Below are 19,862 nucleotides of genomic sequence, written 5' to 3' on the forward strand. Positions count from 1 at the left end.
TATATTAATATTAATATTATATACCTGCAGTAGGGTAATATTTAGAGCGAGAGAGAGGGTAAATGGTCTTACAGGGTAAATGTCTCCATCTGCTGACTACATGCAGTATCTCCAGTAGTTGTTCAGGTCAGAAGCAACCACCACACATGTATTCTTACATATCAGTATCGATTGCTACAGAGCATATGAATTTTTTAAATAATAAATTTATATTTGGAAACAGTAAAGTCAGCTATAGCAACAGCAAGTGAATCATGGAACAAATGTATATTAGCTAAGGCAGAAAAATTACTTGAAGCACAACCTCAAAATAGAGTAAAGATCAGAGGGTGAAGCAGAAGCACAGCAATGGCAATACATAAGTGACATGCTGGTGTTAAGGGTAGGATAAAGTAATGTTAGTCCTCTCCCTTATACACCTGGATCAGTACTTAATCCATCCATCATAGCCATGGAATTCGTTATATACGCTCCAACTGCTAAAAAAAGGAGCGTAAATGTGGGTTTGGATTGAGAAACTTGTCAAAGGTTAGTAATACTTATTTAGACATAAAGATAGACACGCAAACAAACACACACACACACACACACACGATTTCAGAAGAGGTAAGAATGATTTTTTAAATATGCATAACCCTCTACACTTTTCCACTAGTTATATTAATTTCATAATAATGTAATGCAAAAAAATAAAATTGTAAATTAAATATGAAATAAACTATAGCTCTGTCTATAAAACAGAATAGTAGGAGTGAAGTCTCTGAAAGACATCTGTATATTGGATGCATCAAATGCTGCACCGTAACATTATAATGGTTTTACATTCCCATTGACTTTAGACTGCGTTTCTAAATATAAATATAAATTTATATAAATAAAACACAAGCATTTTTTCAAAAGTAAAACTGTGATCAAATAAAAGTAAAATGTAATTTGTTTAAAATTCATTTGCATACTTCTTAAAACCATTATGAAATACATACATTACTGGTTCATTGATTATTCCTATAAAAATACTGTCCTTTTTATATTTTAAAAAGAGGTTTAGCATTATTTCGTTTGAGAACTGGAAGACATGTTTGTTTTCTTAAGTTATAGTAAAACTTTTAAACATTCAATTTATGCCACACAAATAAAACTGAATGTAATTAAATTAAAATGGGGAAAAAAGACAACAAAAAGCATGGTAAGAATATAGGCCTCTTTTTACTGTGTTAATGGTGTGTGTGAGGTTTCAGAAAAGCTGGAATGTGCAGTTTATCAAGACTTTCTGAAAATTCATGTTGAGGCAGTTGAGACAAGACTTTCTGCATAGCTGTAAGAAAAAGTGCTGCAGGAATTCTCCCCACTAGAAGGTTATACTGCTCCTCTCCCAGAATTTTGGACCAGAACACTTGATCCTCTTTAGGTGTGCTCTTCATTTTAAAGTGCAACTTTGGCATGAAAAAGAGCAGGTTCTCGATGCACATTCTTAAAGCCCTAATACACTTAATGGAGTTTGCATTCCCTTTGGCGGTCCAAAGTTTATTCAATAGAAGATCCAGTGGTGTCATTCCATTCTGATCCTCAGCTAGCGGTGAAGCCCCATTTTCCAACAATATTATGACGGTATGTGGTTGTAAAAGCTCACATGCCACATGGAGTGGAGTTTTGCCATCCCTCTCGTGTTTGCACACACGCTGGTTTATGTATAAGCGCAGAGAAGGTATTCTATGAACCACCTGAAGGATGAACGCTATGACGTCATTCCTGCCACGGCGGATATCCATTTCCAGGTGTGAATCTGATGTTGGATAACAGCAGAATTGCTCTCCAGGATTTGCAAGAGCAACGTCCTGAAACTGATTCAGCAACTATTGTGCGTAATCTCGGTGGTCGTGCATGATGGCATACAGAAACGCCTCGGATGGGTTGTAGGTCTGTTGCCGGACGTTTTCTTCCCAATGAAAAGTCTTCAGGTTTCGCATTTCTTCCAACATCCACAAAGGTTTGTGGTCCCTCACAGCTTGGCAGAATAAAAGTGAGAGGAATTCGCTTGCACGTGTCGTCCATTTGTCCAGGCTACACTAGCTATATCCAGAGAACGATCAACACCTTTAGGTTGTCATTGTAACCGAGCGTTTATACTTTTCACTAAGAAAATAATAGAAATGGACGCAGGATTCTGTGAAACAACCAGTCCGACTTTTTATTGCGCTTCATCACAAGAACAGCATCACTGTGGCAGGTGTGATAATAATCTATCTTGCCTACGGCAAGCCCCGAGGGAAAAATAAGAAATGTATAACACACCTTTAAAATGGACACAGCCCCCTCTTGAGCTATCACACACAATTACACCCCAAAAGTATTTTACATGCGTCCCCCCCTTCAAATTAAACGTCCACGTTTACACACACCCAACCCCCCCCCCCCCCAAAAAAAAAAAAAAAAAAAACCACACACATATACACATACATACATATATGGTTAACACACCCAGAACACGTATATGCAATGCAGAATGAAAAGCAATACTAGAACATCCATAGCAGTTTCCATTCTACCATTTACACACCTCATTTAACATCCTCTCTTCCTCATGAACACAACATCAAATGACATTTAATACAGAACAAAGTCATCTAAATAACCAGGAGGTTTCTGCACTCTACCAGCCCTACTCAAACTTGGCATCAAGCAATCAACATCTGCATGCGTACACAGTCCCTGAGTATAATCCGAATGCTGATTCTGTGGAGAAACTCCCACGTCCACCCCAGATAACAATGACTCAGAGGAAGTAGAACCCTGAGAAGAATCAGTACCATCAAAAGAGAGATTAGTTGACAAAGGAGAAACAGGCAGTGTATAAGGGCGCAATCTGTTATAATGCACCACCTTCCCTCTGTCATCACTGTCCATGGGATTTATGATCTGATAGATCAGTCCTTGTTCGCCACAAGAGTCCATTACCTCCACAACTTTAAAAGGTCCCTTCCAATGCGGTGCCAGCTTCATACGACTCTCAACAGGATTATCGAGCCACACCATAGCACCCACTGCATAGGGCTGATAACGAACACTTTTAGCATGGTAGAGTTTTTGGCGTTCACATGCTTCCTCACTGTGCATGCGCGCTCTACTAAAGGCGGAGCGCAGTCTAGACAAAAACGAAGACAGGAAATCAGCATGTGACGAAGATGATTGTGAATCAAATGCACGTACAGGTACCAAAACATCGACAGGGACCCTTGCTTCCCGTCCATGAGTAAGGAAATATGGTGAGAATTTAGTGCTTGAGTGGGGCGAGGTGTTGTAGGCAAACGTTACATGTTTCACAAAACTGTCCCATTCCCCACCATACGTCAACAGCGTTTTCGCTAATTAATGGGTCAAAGTCCTGTTAAAACGTTCGACCATCCCATCTGACTCCGGATGGTAGGGAGTAGTCTGCGTTTTTCGAATCCCAAACATTTGACAAAGTCTATGAACAATGTCTGCCTCGAACTGACGCCCTTGGTCAGAATGTAAAGTCTCTGGAATACCATGAGTCAACACATAGTCCTCGAATAGACAGCGAGCTACGGTCTGTGCAGATTGATTAGGAAGAGCATACAAACTAACAAACTTAGTGAAATAGTCCTCCACCACAAGCACATAACGATTGCCCTTTGAAGTCAAAGAAAGCTCAAAAAAGTCAGTAGCTACTCTCTCGAATGGGCGTGTGGTATTCGTGCCGCCCAATGGAGCACGTTGTGTTGGAACGGGACCACGACGAGTCTGACAAGCCCTGCACTGCTCACACCACTCTCTGATGTCCTTAAACATTGAAGGCTAGTAACAAGCCAGTCTCGCTTTTTCCCACACACGTTCAGCAGAGAAATGGGCTGCGGCCGGACCACCATGTAACTGCAAAAGTATGTAGGGTACAAGGGTAGAGGGAACAACAAACTGAATGACCGGGTCACTTGTAAGTGAAGAGACAAAAGAACGACACAATAATCCATCATTTATTGAAAGGCGATTGAACTCGGTCCAGAGTTTCCTCAGGCATTTAGAGATCCCTTTCAAGTGTTGTCTATGCGGTCGTTGCCCCAGCTGCACCCAGTGTAGGACAGTTCCAATGTCGGAGTCAGAATGCTGCAATTCCCTCAGGTAGGAAGCATCATATGACAAATCATGTACACAGAGCCTACTTTGTGAAACAATGTCCGGTACCGACACCTGATCTGTAGACACAGAAGTCATAGGAGGGTTGGTCGGTGGAGGCTCGAAGCCAACCATGTTAACTTCCTGCATGCTTTCAATGCCTTGACCCATGCTATCCCAGTTAGGCACATCAGGATGTCTAGATAGAGCATCAGCATTCTTGTGGTGATGCCCACTTTTGTAGATGATCGTCCAATTCAGTGGATCCAGCTCTAAGATCCATCTCCCCCTCCTACCAGTCGGATCATCATCAATGGCCATCCGTCGAAGGGCCAAGAGAGGACGATGGTCGGTGATAATAATAATAAATGATGAAAGTCCGATGTAGTGTTTAAATTCTCTTACTGCCCACACAATCGCCCATAACTCACGATCAAAAGTATACCAGCGCCTCTGTGTAGGGTTCAATGCCTGGCTGGCATATGCTACCACATGTTCAAGCCCATTTTTCTCTTGTGCCAGCACTGCACCGACAGCATATTTTGAAGCATCAGTGTAGACTCTGAAAGGTATATTAGAACCAGGCAGTGTCACAACTGGGGCAGAGGTTAACACATCTTTCAGATAATTGAATGACAGTTCACAATTTTTTGTCCAGTCAAAAGTTGCATTTTTGCCCACAAGCTGGTTAAGCGGAGCTGCATATTTTGAAAAATCTTTTACGAATCATCTGTAGTAGGAGCAGAGTCCAACAAAAGCTCTGACTTCAGAAGAAGACTTGGGTGTTGGCCAGTTTCTCACCTTTTCCGTATTACATGGATCCGGCTGAAGTCCCTTCTGGGACACAACATGACCCAGGAAGACCATGTGGTCTCTAGCCAAGTGGCATTTTTTTGGATTTAATTTCAAACCTGCTGACCCAATTCTTGTAAACAATTCCTTAAAATTAGACAGATGTTCCTCGAATGTTTTGCTGTAAATTAAAACATCGTCAAGATACACCATGCAGATGTGCCATGGAAGACCTCTCAGAACAAGCTCCATCAAGCGTTGGAATGTCGCTGGAGAGTTAGAGAGACCCATCGGCATAGCCCGCCATTGAAAGTCCACGGCCAGTTGTAAAGGCAGTTTTCTCTCTGTCCTCTTTAGCAACTTCAACTTGCCAAAAGCCATTGGAAAAGTCTAATGTGCTGAAACAAGTTGAACCCGCCAATGCGTCCAGCGTGTCATCCACACGGGGCAGAGGATAAGAGTTTTTAACTGTGACACTGTTTATGCGCCCACACAAAACCTCCATGCACCACATTTCTTTTTCCACAAGCACCAAAGGTGAGGCCCAGGGACTACAGCTCTCTCTCATATAACACCATCTGCCAGCAGGGCAGTGACTAGTCTATCAATTTCAGCTCTTTTCTCAGGTGAGGCACGGTATGCACGTTGTTTAATGGGAGCTTGGTCTCCTGTTCTAATGCGATGTTTCACAAAAGTACACTTCCCAACACTTCCTTCAGATGCTCTGAAGATCGTATTGTGTTCTAACAACAATGCAGAAAGTGCAGCTCTTTGCAAGGCAGTGACTGGTGAGTCATCCAAGGACACTGAAGGTGCCACCTGTGACGTGGCTGCTGCAACTAAGTTCAATGAGCATTGATGAAGAGGCATAAGCTCAGATTCATTTACCCTGTAAAACTCACCCAGATGCAGTCCTTGTTGCAATGAAATGTGTTGTCCTGTAGGATTTAAAATCCTTGCTTTGGTTAGTCCGTTCTGAACCCTGGTGACAGTGTGAGCAACCACCAGATCAAAAGAATCAGGAATGTTTGGCTCCAAATATCCTACATAGTCGCAAAGCACTTTAGCAATGTCCGGCGCACACACGAGAACTGGTACAATCGACTCACTTAGGGCTGGCAAGGTCATAGTGTTGGCTATAGAAACATTACAACACAGTGGAATAAAGTCATTGCTGGTGAGGAGTGGCACAGAAATGTCCCAAAGCCTTAACATTGCACAGCTGGTGTCCAGTACAGCATTGTTCCTCAAGAGAATGTCCCAGCCCAACAAAACAGACTGAGTGGTTTCCCGTAGCACATGAAATAAATGCTGCCATGATTTAGTCCCAAATCGAAAGTTAACTGTAATGGTGCCCAATGTGTCAAGAACCTGACAATTTACAGCACGGGCTGCTACATAGTCCTTTTTCAATGGGCGGTTGCGAAGTGCTGGAAAAGACATGCGAAATTTCGCACTCATAAGTGATACACTCGAACCAGAGTCCACTAACATTGAAACTGCCATGCCTTTAATCACCCCTCTCACATATGAAATCAGTGGCACTGCATCAGTGGTACTGTGGTATCAGTGCTATCAACACTCCACATATGAAATCAGTGGCACTGCATCAGTGGTACTGTGGTATCAGTGGTATCAACACTCCACGCTTCTAGAATCATGCATGTGCCCACCGAAACTCTGAGGACTTGGACTAGGACTGGGCCTCACTGGAAAGGAGACTTGTCCCTTCGTACATGATATTGTGTTTTTGATTCCTTGCCGTGCCGCAGCACTCGTCTATCAGGTGAACGACCTCTTTGCGATTCATAAGACCCTCGTGACTGGCACCCACGGCCGCCACAGTTGCACCTGCATGTTCGACTTGACTGTGAGTAAGCTTCACTGCACTCATCCATGCTGCCAAAGGCCAGTCTACTTCGCAACTTTCGATTTTCCTTCACCACATTTTTCAACTCCATCCTCACCTGCCTCATGTCCTCAGATAACCTCTCCACTGCTCTATACAGCCCATCATTATCAGCAAGAGGTTGAACAGTAGCAATTGAACCAGAATTAACAATGGAAGACCCATTAATAGGAAAGCAATCACTTTGCTCTCAGCACTGGGTCAATTCCAGCAAGAAAACGACAAAATTTCTCCTCACTCTGTGCAGCATCTCCATAATCAGGAAAAGCCTCGTCCACCAGTATACTAACCTCCGCAGTATAAATCTCCAAGCTTTCCCGTGCAGTGCGAGGTCGTGCCGATAAACTAGCTTTAAACCGATTCATGAACTGTTTCTGTCCAAATGACTCTTTTAGTATGTCCTTCACTGCTTTGTAATCAGCCTGGACAGTAGTGGGAAGAGTGTCCGAGAGAAGAAAGGCCGCATGGTTCAAGCGCGTAGGTAAAATCCAAGTCAAGTCAAATAGGTTTTCATTGTCATTTTAATCATATACAGTACAGTACAGCACTGACCAGTACAGTACAGAAGGTTTCTGCAAGTGGATTGTCCATATATAACTAAAAAAATTAATACTAGTTAAAATACAAATAAATATTTTATAAAGATAAAAACCAAATGCCATAAAAATAGCCTGTATTTGTCAAGTAACCCTCTACAATGAGCTTTAAATTAATCTGGACTTTTTGTGTTGTGGTGTGATGATTTAACTGAATTTGGGTATGATGCATGCAGTCGGGGCGACGCATTACTTTATATAAGAAGGGTTACACTTAAAATGGATAACCAATTAAAAAGACAGCAATGGTATTGTGGAATTGTTAAACATTTGTAAATTTGTATAGATTTTTATAAACCTACAACATAATAGGCTTTTTGTGTAAGTTAAAAATCTTGGCAAAATGCTAAATAATAGGGTTGAGATTAATGTAGAAGAATAAAGGGGATTTTTGTGGACTACATTACTTGACTGACCAGAAGAACTACTTGCATTAGTGGCAGATTGAGCACAAGATTTGTCTGTTAACAATTTTTTGTTTGCTTGTTTTTCTGCTTTCTGATGTTTGTTTACACTACTTTTGCTGCTGTGGCTGCATGCATCATTTCAGTTAAATCATCACACCCCCCCAAAAAAAATGTCCATGTGTTTAAAGCTCATTGTAAAGAGTTACTTAAATAATGCATGCTAGTCAGCTATAATAGGCAATAAATCTCAAATACATTTAAAAGTCACAGAAACCAAGATTCACAGAGAACACAAATTGGTTAGGATAGTATATAGTATTGGTTAGTACTATCTATATGCACAATATATGTAAAATGTATATTAATATTAATATTATATACCTGCAGTAGGGTAATATTTAGAGCGAGAGAGAGAGAGAGAGAGAGAGAGAGAGAGAGAGAGAAAACAGAAAAGGTATATTCTAATTATGTTTGGGTCTTACAGGGTAAATGTCTCCATCTGCTGACTACATGCAGTATCTCCAGTAGTTGTTCAGGTCAGAAGCAACCACCACACATGTATTCTTACATATCAGTATCGATTGCTACAGAGCATATGAATTTTTTAAATAATAAATTTATATTTGGAAACAGTAAAGTCAGCTATAGCAACAGCAAGTGAATCATGGAACAAATGTATATTAGCTAAGGCAGAAAAATTACTTGAAGCACAACCTCAAAATAGAGTAAAGATCAGAGGGTGAAGCAGAAGCACAGCAATGGCAATACATAAGTGACATGCTGGTGTTAAGGGTAGGATAAAGTAATGTTAGTCCTCTTCCTTATACACTTGGATCAGGTACTTCATCCATCCATCATAGCCATGGAATTCGTTATATACGCTCCAACTGCTAAAAGATGGAGCGAAATTGTGTGTGTTTGGATTGAGAAACTTGTCACAGGTTAGTAATACTTATTTAGACATAGAGATAGACATGCAAACAAACACGCACGCGCAAAAACACACATATACATATACACACACACACACACAAACACACACACACACACACACATGCACACACAAATTATTTCAGAAGAGGTAAGAATGATTTTTTTAAATATGCATAACCCTTTTTCTTTTGTCCACAATGAGGTCAATAACTTATAATATACACATAAATAACACATTATAATGGTTACTGTTAAATCACAGCTGCACAGTTCATCGAAATACACTTTCAGGTTTGCATAATAATACTGTTGGCAGACACATGCCCCAGATTACATATAATAAATATCTGTTTTTCAGTAGTTATAATCATTTCATAATAATGTAATGCAAAAAAATAAAATTGTAAATTAAATATGAAATAAATTATAGCTCTGTCCATAAAACAGAATAGTAGGAGTGAAGTCTCTAAAAGACATCTGTTTATTGGATGCATCAAATGCTGCACCGTAACATTATAATGGTTTTACATTCTCATTGACTTTAGAATGCGTTTCTAAATATAAATATAAATTTATATAATTAAAACACAAGCATTTTTTCAAAAGTAAAACTGTGATAAAATAAAAGTAAAATGTAATTTGTTTAAAATTCATTTGCATACTTCTTAAAACCATTATGAAATACATACATTACTGGTTCATTGATTATTCCTATAAAAATACTGTCCTTTTTATATTTTAAAAAGAGGTTTAGCATTATTTCGTTTGAGAACTGGAAGACTTGTTTGTTTTCTTAAGTTATAGTAAAACTTTTAAACATTCATTTTATGCCACACAAATAAAACTAAATGTAATTAAATTAAAATGGGAAAAAAGACAACAAAAAAGCATGGTAAGAATATAGGCCTCTTTTTACTGTGTTAATGGTGTGTGTGAGGTTTCAGAAAAGCTGGAATGTGCAGTTTATCAAGACTTTCTGAAAATTCATGTTGAGGCAGTTGAGACAAGACTTTCTGCATAGCTGTAAGAAAAAGTGTTGCAGGAATTCTCCCCACTAGAAGGTTATACTGCTCCTCTTCCAGAATTTTGGACCAGAACACTTGATCCTCTTTAAGTGTGCTCTTCATTTTAATCTGCAACTTTGGCATGAAAAAGAGCAGGTTCTCGATGCACATTCTTAAAGCCCTAATACACTTAATGGTGTTTGCATTCCCTTTGGCGGTCCAAAGTTTATTCAATAGAAGATCCAGTGGTGTCATTCCATTCTGATCCTCAGCTAGCGGTGAAGCCCCATTTCCCAACAATATTATGACGGTATGTGGTTGTAAAAGCTCACATGCCACATGGAGTGGAGTTTTGCCATTCCTCTCGTGTTTGCACACACGCTGGTTTATGTATAAGCGCAGAGAAGGTGTTCTATGAACCACCTGAAGGATGAACGCTATGACGTCATTCCTGCCACGGCGGATAGCCATTTCCAGGTGTGAATCTGATGTTGGATAACAGCAGAATTGCTCTCCTGGATTTGCAAGAGCAACGTCCTGAAACTGATTCAGCAAGTATTGTGCGTAATCTCGGTGGTCGTGCACGATGGCATACAGAAGCGCCTCGGATGGGTTGTAGGTCTGTTGCCGGACGTTTTCTTCCCAGTGAAAAGTCTTCAGGTTTCGCATTTCTTCCAACATCCACACAGGTTTGTGGTCCCTCACAGCTTGGAAGAATGAAAGTGAGAGGAATTCGCTTTCTTTGCACATGTCGTCCATTTGTCCAGGCTACGCTAGCTATATCCAGAGAACGATCAACACCTTTAGGTTGTCAGCATCAAATGCGTCATAGATTAATGTAAACAGACTAGAAGAACTGTTGCGGTGCAGCCATGTCACCATGGCAACGGGTAAACGAAGCGTCCGTCGCGACGAATTCGTTTACCCGTTGCCATGGTGACATGGCTGCACCGCCACAGTTCTTCTAGTCTAGAAGAACTGTCAAAAAAAATCTTGTCAAAATGTAATTGTGGAATATAATAGGGTTAAGTTGAATGTAGAAGCATAAAGGTTTTTTTTTTTTTTTACTTTACTACATTACTTGACTGACTAGAAAAACTACTTGTACTAGTGGCAGATTGAGCACAGGATCTGCCTATTAACGTTTGCTTATTGTTTGCTCTTTATAATACTCTCACTCATTATTTAGAGTACACATCAAAATCCCCTAAAGCGTTATCCTTTATTAAACATGATAATTTGTTCTCATGTTTATAATTTTAGAGCAAAGTCACGTCAAATAGGTTTTCATTGTAATTTTAATCATATACAGTACAGTACGTTCTCCCAGGACCAATGTGCTACATCAAACAATATAAATGAACATAAAATAACACAGAAGTACACAATGAACTACACAAAACTCAAAACTAACAACATAAAATGCACATGTGCAACATTTAGTGCAAAAAAGGTAGAACATAAGACAAGAAGACAGTAGATATGGTGACAGTACAGCACTGACCAGTACAGTACAGAAGGTTTCTGCAAGTGGATTGTCCATATATAACTAAAAAAATTAATACTAGTTAAAATACAAATAAATATTTTATAAAGATAAAAAACAAATGCCATAAAAATAGCCTGTATTTGTCAAGTAACCCTCTACAATGAGCTTTAAATTAATCTGGACTTTTTGTGTTGTGGTGTGATGATTTAACTGAATTTGGGTATGATGCATGCAGTCGGGGCGACGCATTACTTTATATAAGAAGGGTTACACTTAAAATGGATAACCAATTAAAAAGACAGCAATGGTATTGTGGAATTGTTAAACATTTGTAAATTTGTATAGATTTTTATAAACCTACAACATAATAGGCTTTTTGTGTAAGTTAAAAATCTTGGCAAAATGCTAAATAATAGGGTTGAGATTAATGTAGAAGAATAAAGGGGATTTTTGTGGACTACATTACTTGACTGACCAGAAGAACTACTTGCATTAGTGGCAGATTGAGCACAAGATTTGTCTGTTAACAATTTTTTGTTTGCTTGTTTTTCTGCTTTCTGATGTTTGTTTACACTACTTTTGCTGCTGTGGCTGCATGCATCATTTCAGTTAAATCATCACACCCCCCCAAAAAAAATGTCCATGTGTTTAAAGCTCATTGTAAAGAGTTACTTAAATAATGCATGCTAGTCAGCTATAATAGGCAATAAATCTCAAATACATTTAAAAGTCACAGAAACCAAGATTCACAGAGAACACAAATTTGTTAGGATAGTATATAGTATTGGTTAGTACTATCTATATGCACAATATATGTAAAATGTATATTAATATTAATATTATATACCTGCAGTAGGGTAATATTTAGAGCGAGAGAGAGAGAGAGAGAGAGAGAGAGAGAGAGAGAGAGAGAGAGAGAGAGAAAACAGAAAAGGTATATTCTAATTATGTTTGGGTCTTACAGGGTAAATGTCTCCATCTGCTGACTACATGCAGTATCTCCAGTAGTTGTTCAGGTCAGAAGCAACCACCACACATGTATTCTTACATATCAGTATCGATTGCTACAGAGCATATGAATTTTTTAAATAATAAATTTATATTTGGAAACAGTAAAGTCAGCTATAGCAACAGCAAGTGAATCATGGAACAAATGTATATTAGCTAAGGCAGAAAAATTACTTGAAGCACAACCTCAAAATAGAGTAAAGATCAGAGGGTGAAGCAGAAGCACAGCAATGGCAATACATAAGTGACATGCTGGTGTTAAGGGTAGGATAAAGTAATGTTAGTCCTCTCCCTTATACACTTGGATCAGGTACTTCATCCATCCATCATAGCCATGGAATTCGTTATATACGCTCCAACTGCTAAAAGATGGAGCGAAATTGTGTGTGTTTGGATTGAGAAACTTGTCACAGGTTAGTAATACTTATTTAGACATAGAGATAGACATGCAAACAAACACGCACGCGCAAAAACACACATATACATATACACACACACACACACAAACACACACACACACACACACATGCACACACAAATTATTTCAGAAGAGGTAAGAATGATTTTTTTAAATATGCATAACCCTTTTTCTTTTGTCCACAATGAGGTCAATAACTTATAATATACACATAAATAACACATTATAATGGTTACTGTTAAATCACAGCTGCACAGTTCATCGAAATACACTTTCAGGTTTGCATAATAATACTGTTGGCAGACACATGCCCCAGATTACATATAATAAATATCTGTTTTTCAGTAGTTATAATCATTTCATAATAATGTAATGCAAAAAAATAAAATTGTAAATTAAATATGAAATAAATTATAGCTCTGTCCATAAAACAGAATAGTAGGAGTGAAGTCTCTAAAAGACATCTGTTTATTGGATGCATCAAATGCTGCACCGTAACATTATAATGGTTTTACATTCTCATTGACTTTAGAATGCGTTTCTAAATATAAATATAAATTTATATAATTAAAACACAAGCATTTTTTCAAAAGTAAAACTGTGATAAAATAAAAGTAAAATGTAATTTGTTTAAAATTCATTTGCATACTTCTTAAAACCATTATGAAATACATACATTACTGGTTCATTGATTATTCCTATAAAAATACTGTCCTTTTTATATTTTAAAAAGAGGTTTAGCATTATTTCGTTTGAGAACTGGAAGACTTGTTTGTTTTCTTAAGTTATAGTAAAACTTTTAAACATTCATTTTATGCCACACAAATAAAACTAAATGTAATTAAATTAAAATGGGAAAAAAGACAACAAAAAAGCATGGTAAGAATATAGGCCTCTTTTTACTGTGTTAATGGTGTGTGTGAGGTTTCAGAAAAGCTGGAATGTGCAGTTTATCAAGACTTTCTGAAAATTCATGTTGAGGCAGTTGAGACAAGACTTTCTGCATAGCTGTAAGAAAAAGTGTTGCAGGAATTCTCCCCACTAGAAGGTTATACTGCTCCTCTTCCAGAATTTTGGACCAGAACACTTGATCCTCTTTAAGTGTGCTCTTCATTTTAATCTGCAACTTTGGCATGAAAAAGAGCAGGTTCTCGATGCACATTCTTAAAGCCCTAATACACTTAATGGTGTTTGCATTCCCTTTGGCGGTCCAAAGTTTATTCAATAGAAGATCCAGTGGTGTCATTCCATTCTGATCCTCAGCTAGCGGTGAAGCCCCATTTCCCAACAATATTATGACGGTATGTGGTTGTAAAAGCTCACATGCCACATGGAGTGGAGTTTTGCCATTCCTCTCGTGTTTGCACACACGCTGGTTTATGTATAAGCGCAGAGAAGGTGTTCTATGAACCACCTGAAGGATGAACGCTATGACGTCATTCCTGCCACGGCGGATAGCCATTTCCAGGTGTGAATCTGATGTTGGATAACAGCAGAATTGCTCTCCTGGATTTGCAAGAGCAACGTCCTGAAACTGATTCAGCAAGTATTGTGCGTAATCTCGGTGGTCGTGCACGATGGCATACAGAAGCGCCTCGGATGGGTTGTAGGTCTGTTGCCGGACGTTTTCTTCCCAGTGAAAAGTCTTCAGGTTTCGCATTTCTTCCAACATCCACACAGGTTTGTGGTCCCTCACAGCTTGGAAGAATGAAAGTGAGAGGAATTCGCTTTCTTTGCACATGTCGTCCATTTGTCCAGGCTACGCTAGCTATATCCAGAGAACGATCAACACCTTTAGGTTGTCAGCATCAAATGCGTCATAGATTAATGTAAACAGACTAGAAGAACTGTTGCGGTGCAGCCATGTCACCATGGCAACGGGTAAACGAAGCGTCCGTCGCGACGAATTCGTTTACCCGTTGCCATGGTGACATGGCTGCACCGCCACAGTTCTTCTAGTCTAGAAGAACTGTCAAAAAAAATCTTGTCAAAATGTAATTGTGGAATATAATAGGGTTAAGTTGAATGTAGAAGCATAAAGGTTTTTTTTTTTTTTTACTTTACTACATTACTTGACTGACTAGAAAAACTACTTGTACTAGTGGCAGATTGAGCACAGGATCTGCCTATTAACGTTTGCTTATTGTTTGCTCTTTATAATACTCTCACTCATTATTTAGAGTACACATCAAAATCCCCTAAAGCGTTATCCTTTATTAAACATGATAATTTGTTCTCATGTTTATAATTTTAGAGCAAAGTCACGTCAAATAGGTTTTCATTGTAATTTTAATCATATACAGTACAGTACGTTCTCCCAGGACCAATGTGCTACATCAAACAATATAAATGAACATAAAATAACACAGAAGTACACAATGAACTACACAAAACTCAAAACTAACAACATAAAATGCACATGTGCAACATTTAGTGCAAAAAAGGTAGAACATAAGACAAGAAGACAGTAGATATGGTGACAGTACAGCACTGACCAGTACAGTACAGAAGGTTTCTGCAAGTGGATTGTCCATATATAACTAAAAAAATTAATACTAGTTAAAATACAAATAAATATTTTATAAAGATAAAAAACAAATGCCATAAAAATAGCCTGTATTTGTCAAGTAACCCTCTACAATGAGCTTTAAATTAATCTGGACTTTTTGTGTTGTGGTGTGATGATTTAACTGAATTTGGGTATGATGCATGCAGTCGGGGCGACGCATTACTTTATATAAGAAGGGTTACACTTAAAATGGATAACCAATTAAAAAGACAGCAATGGTATTGTGGAATTGTTAAACATTTGTAAATTTGTATAGATTTTTATAAACCTACAACATAATAGGCTTTTTGTGTAAGTTAAAAATCTTGGCAAAATGCTAAATAATAGGGTTGAGATTAATGTAGAAGAATAAAGGGGATTTTTGTGGACTACATTACTTGACTGACCAGAAGAACTACTTGCATTAGTGGCAGATTGAGCACAAGATTTGTCTGTTAACAATTTTTTGTTTGCTTGTTTTTCTGCTTTCTGATGTTTGTTTACACTACTTTTGCTGCTGTGGCTGCATGCATCATTTCAGTTAAATCATCACAACCCCCCCAATAAAATGTCCATGTGTATATAAAGCTTATTGTAAAGAGTTACTTGAATAATGCATGCTAGTAAGCTATAATAGGCAATAAATCTCAAATACATTTAAAAGTCACAGAAACCAAGATTCACAGAGAACACAAATTTGTTAGGATAGTATATAGTATTGGTTAGTACTATCTATATGCACAATATATGTAAAATGTATATTAATATTAATATTATATACCTGCAGTAGGGTAATATTTAGAGCGAGAGAGAGAGAGAGAGAGAGAGAGAGAGAGAGAGAGAGAGAGAACAGAAAAGGTATATTCTAATTATGTTTGGGTCTTACAGGGTAAATGTCTCCATCTGCTGACTACATACAGTATCTCCAGTAGTTGTTCAGGTCAGAAGCAACCACCACACATGTATTCTTACATATCAGTATCGATTGCTACAGAGCATATGATTTTTTTAAATAATAAATGTATATTTGGAAACAGTAAAGTCAGCTATAGCAACAGCAAGTGAATCATGGAACAAATGTATATTAGCTAAGGCAGAAAAATTGCTTAAAGGTCAACCTCAAAATAGAGTAAAGATCAGAGGGTGAAGCAGAAGCACAGCAATGGCAATACATAAGTGACATGCTGGTGTTAAGGGTAGGCTAAAGTAATGTTAGTCCTCTCCCTTATACACCTGGATCAGTACGTAATCCATCCATCATAGCCGTGGAATTCGTTATATACGCTCCAACTGCTAAAAGATGGAGCGTAAATGTGTGTGTTTGGGTTAAGAAACTTGTCACAGGTTAGTAATACTTATTTAGACATAAAGATAGACATGCAAACAAACACGCACGCACGCACGCGCACGCACGCACGCACACAAATGATTTCAGAAGAGGTAAGAATGATTTTTTTTAATATGCATAACCCTTTTTCTTTTGTCCACAATAAGGTAAATAACTTATAATATACACATAAATACACTTTTCCAGTAGTTATATTAATTTCATAATAATGTAATGCAAAAAAATTTAATTGTAAATCAAATATGAAATAAACTATAGCTCTGTCCATAAAACAGAATAGTAGGAGTAAAGTCTCTAAAAGACATCTGTTTATTGGATGCATCAAATGCTGCACCGTAACATTATAATGGTTTTACATTCCCATTGACTTTAGACTGCGTTTCTAAATATAAATATAAATTTATATAAATAAAACACAAGCATTTTTTCAAAAGTAAAACTGTGAGCAAATAAAAGTAAAATGTAATTTGTTTAAAATTCATTTGCATGGGAGTCACGTGTGTACCTCAAGCGAGATGGCGGCTATCTAGATAAGCTCCTACCCACTCGGTAATAATTTGATCATTTATGACGAAGTAGTTGACATTGTGTTAAAAAATAAAATTTGAAAACGTTTATGATCCAGATGCTAAGAACTTAATCACGTTTTTGATTGTATCACGATGACTACAACCTCCAAATATTTAAAAGAAGCAAACCGCATGGCAACCAGGCAGACCCCACCTTTAACGGACACTAAGGCAGCTTCGAGTCCGCCCGAAAAGCAGACTGACGCTAAAGTGAGCCTAGAGAAAGTTTTTGCTGAAGTTACTAAAATGAGTAAGACCCTTCAGGCAGTTGCAGCGGACACAATCGCCATTAAAGAGACGATGACGGAGCTAAAAGATACCGTGAACGGGCTGCAAGTTCGAATGGAGGAAGCGGAGGGCCGTATCTCACAAATGGAGGATGTGACAGAGAGGTTGGCGACAGATAAAGATGCTAAAGAAAAGAAGATATACGTTTTGTGGGATCGTGTTCAAATGCTTGAAAACCATAGTAAGAGGAATAATGTAAGACTTGTGGGGCTGAAAGAGAAGTATGGAACGAACGGCACCTTGCAGAGATGTGTGAAGAAAGTTTTGAGTGAAGGCCTGGGGATCGACATGGAGGGCGAATTCGAAATTGAGAGAGCCCATCGAATACTGGCTCCCATGCCGAGTGAGGATCAACCGCCGAGACCGGTGCTGATCAGGTTTTTGAGGCAGTCAGCGCGGGAAAAGATACTTCGAGCTGCGCGGGAGCACCGGGGAATAGAGTGGGAGGATGTTAAGTTATCCGTATTTCCCGACATGATGAAGGAGCTGGCTGAAAAAAGAAAGACCTTTTTGCCTGCCAAGAAATCGCTTCAACAGCTAAACGTGAGATACACGCTTGCTTTCCCTGCTACCTTGAAATTTACTTGGAAAGGTAGAAACCGTAGTTTCACCAGCACGGAGGAAGCGGAGCATTTCATCAGCACCTTACGCAATGATGGGTCATAAACAGGTACGCTGTATGCCCTTATAAGACAGTGATGCGTTTGGACGATGAGGATTATATAAAAGTCAACCATGGGTGGAAATTAAACACGAGTGGGTTTTGAGCTTTATGGTATGCTGCCCGAGCAGCGTGCAGCTGGACAGTGACATTATGAGCTGCATGGGGGGTACCCCACGGACCAATAGGAGTTATTTTTCGTTGTTGCGTGTTATATTTGCAACAATTTTTTTTTGTTTGTTTTCAGGCTTTGGTTTAGAGACCAGGGACTGGTCAGAGCTCCCAGGTTCTGTTTTAAGGGAGCATTTGAAGTTACTTAATGGTGTTCGTTGTTTTTTTCAAATTTTTCATGAAAAAAGGTTCGGTCATGACAAAGTTTACTACTAAAAATGTGTTATTGTATTTGCTAGGCAGGAAGGTCTATAAATATACAACAGTGGGTTCCTTTGTGGTTGGAATTAATTTTATTTTATTTTACTTTACCCTTTCTCCTGATGTCGATACTTCATAGTGCACTATGGTGGGGAATCATATAATATGTGTGTCTTGGAACATAAAAGGCTGTGGGAGTCCTATAAAAAGAGGCAAAGTTATGACATATTTGAAACATAATAAGGTGGATATTGCATTTATTCAGGAAACACACTTTAAAGGGGAGGAGGCTCTAAAACTGAAGTATGGGTGGGTTGGACATGTATTTCATAGCTCCTTTTCCAGTAAGCGGAATGGGGTCGCCATACTAGTGAATAAGAAGCTAAATTTTGCTCTGACTGGTGAGGTCAGGGATGGTGAAGGGAGAATGGTGTGTATACAGGCCACGATAAATGGTACTGCTGTGGTGTTATGTAACATCTACGCTCCAAATATAGGGGATCCTCATTTTTTCTATGAATTAAATAAGAATTTAGGGGAAATGGATGGCCAAATAATACTAGCCGGAGATTTTAACCAAGTGTGGGATGCTTTTATAGATAAAAGTAAATGTAGTGACCAAACATATCCTAAAGACAGAACGGCAATTCATATGATGAGTGAGGATAATGGATTAGTGGATATTTGGCGTCTTGTAAACCCACGCGAGAGGGAATACACCTTTTATTCACATTGTCATAAATCCCACTCCAGAATTGATATGTTCTTGATCTCAAATACAATAACAAAGCATGTAACACACTGTAAAATAAATGCTATTGCCTTATCAGATCATGCTGCCGTGACGTTAGGCATTGATATTAATTGTGACAAAGAGCGAAATGGCAGATGGAGATTAAACACCTCACTGTTGTCTCATGAGGCCTTTGGTTCATCGTTAAAAGAAGATTTACAGTCTTTCTTCGAAATTAATACTGGTAGTACTGATAGGAGAGCAACTGAATGGGAAGCATCTAAGGCATATGTTAGAGGGAAGATGATAGGTTATGCTTCTAAAAGGAAAAGGGAGGATTGGGACAGAATACATGAATTAGACAACAAAATTAAGAATCATGATAAACAATTATCCAAATGTTTCTCAAATCAGTTATATCAAGATATTTGTAAACTTAAATTTGAACTCCAGGAAATTCATAATAAAAAGGTGGAATATGCCTTATTCAGATTGGGAACGACTTTCTATGAGGAAGGGGAGAAAACTGGTAAATTGCTCGCTAGACAGTTGAAGCAAAAAAATACATGTAATTTGATATCAGCTATTAAGAAAGGAAACAGTGTAGTAACGTCAACTAAGGAGATAAATGATGTTTTACAGAAGTTTTACAAAGA

General features: G+C 38.4%; 3 pseudogenes across 3 annotated transcripts; all 3 read right to left on the bottom strand.

Moving 5' to 3' along the window:
- Positions 1-1,214: 1,214 nt before the first annotated feature.
- LOC310738451 (ankyrin repeat domain-containing protein 9-like) lies at positions 1,215-2,052 on the bottom strand (annotated as a pseudogene). Its single transcript has one exon. The product of its transcript is annotated as an ankyrin repeat domain-containing protein 9-like (transcript).
- A 7,636-nt stretch (positions 2,053-9,688) lies between these two features.
- On the bottom strand, positions 9,689-10,614 carry LOC310738452 (ankyrin repeat domain-containing protein 9 pseudogene; annotated as a pseudogene). The gene has a single exon. The product of its transcript is annotated as an ankyrin repeat domain-containing protein 9 pseudogene (transcript).
- Positions 10,615-13,594: 2,980 nt separating this feature from the next.
- Positions 13,595-14,520, bottom strand: LOC310738453 (ankyrin repeat domain-containing protein 9 pseudogene; annotated as a pseudogene). Its single transcript has one exon. The product of its transcript is annotated as an ankyrin repeat domain-containing protein 9 pseudogene (transcript).
- Between the last annotated feature and the right edge of the window lie 5,342 nt (positions 14,521-19,862).

Source organism: Silurus aristotelis, assembly GCF_946808225.1.
Source record: "Silurus aristotelis genome assembly, chromosome: 15".
Taxonomy (NCBI): Eukaryota; Metazoa; Chordata; class Actinopteri; order Siluriformes; family Siluridae; genus Silurus; species Silurus aristotelis.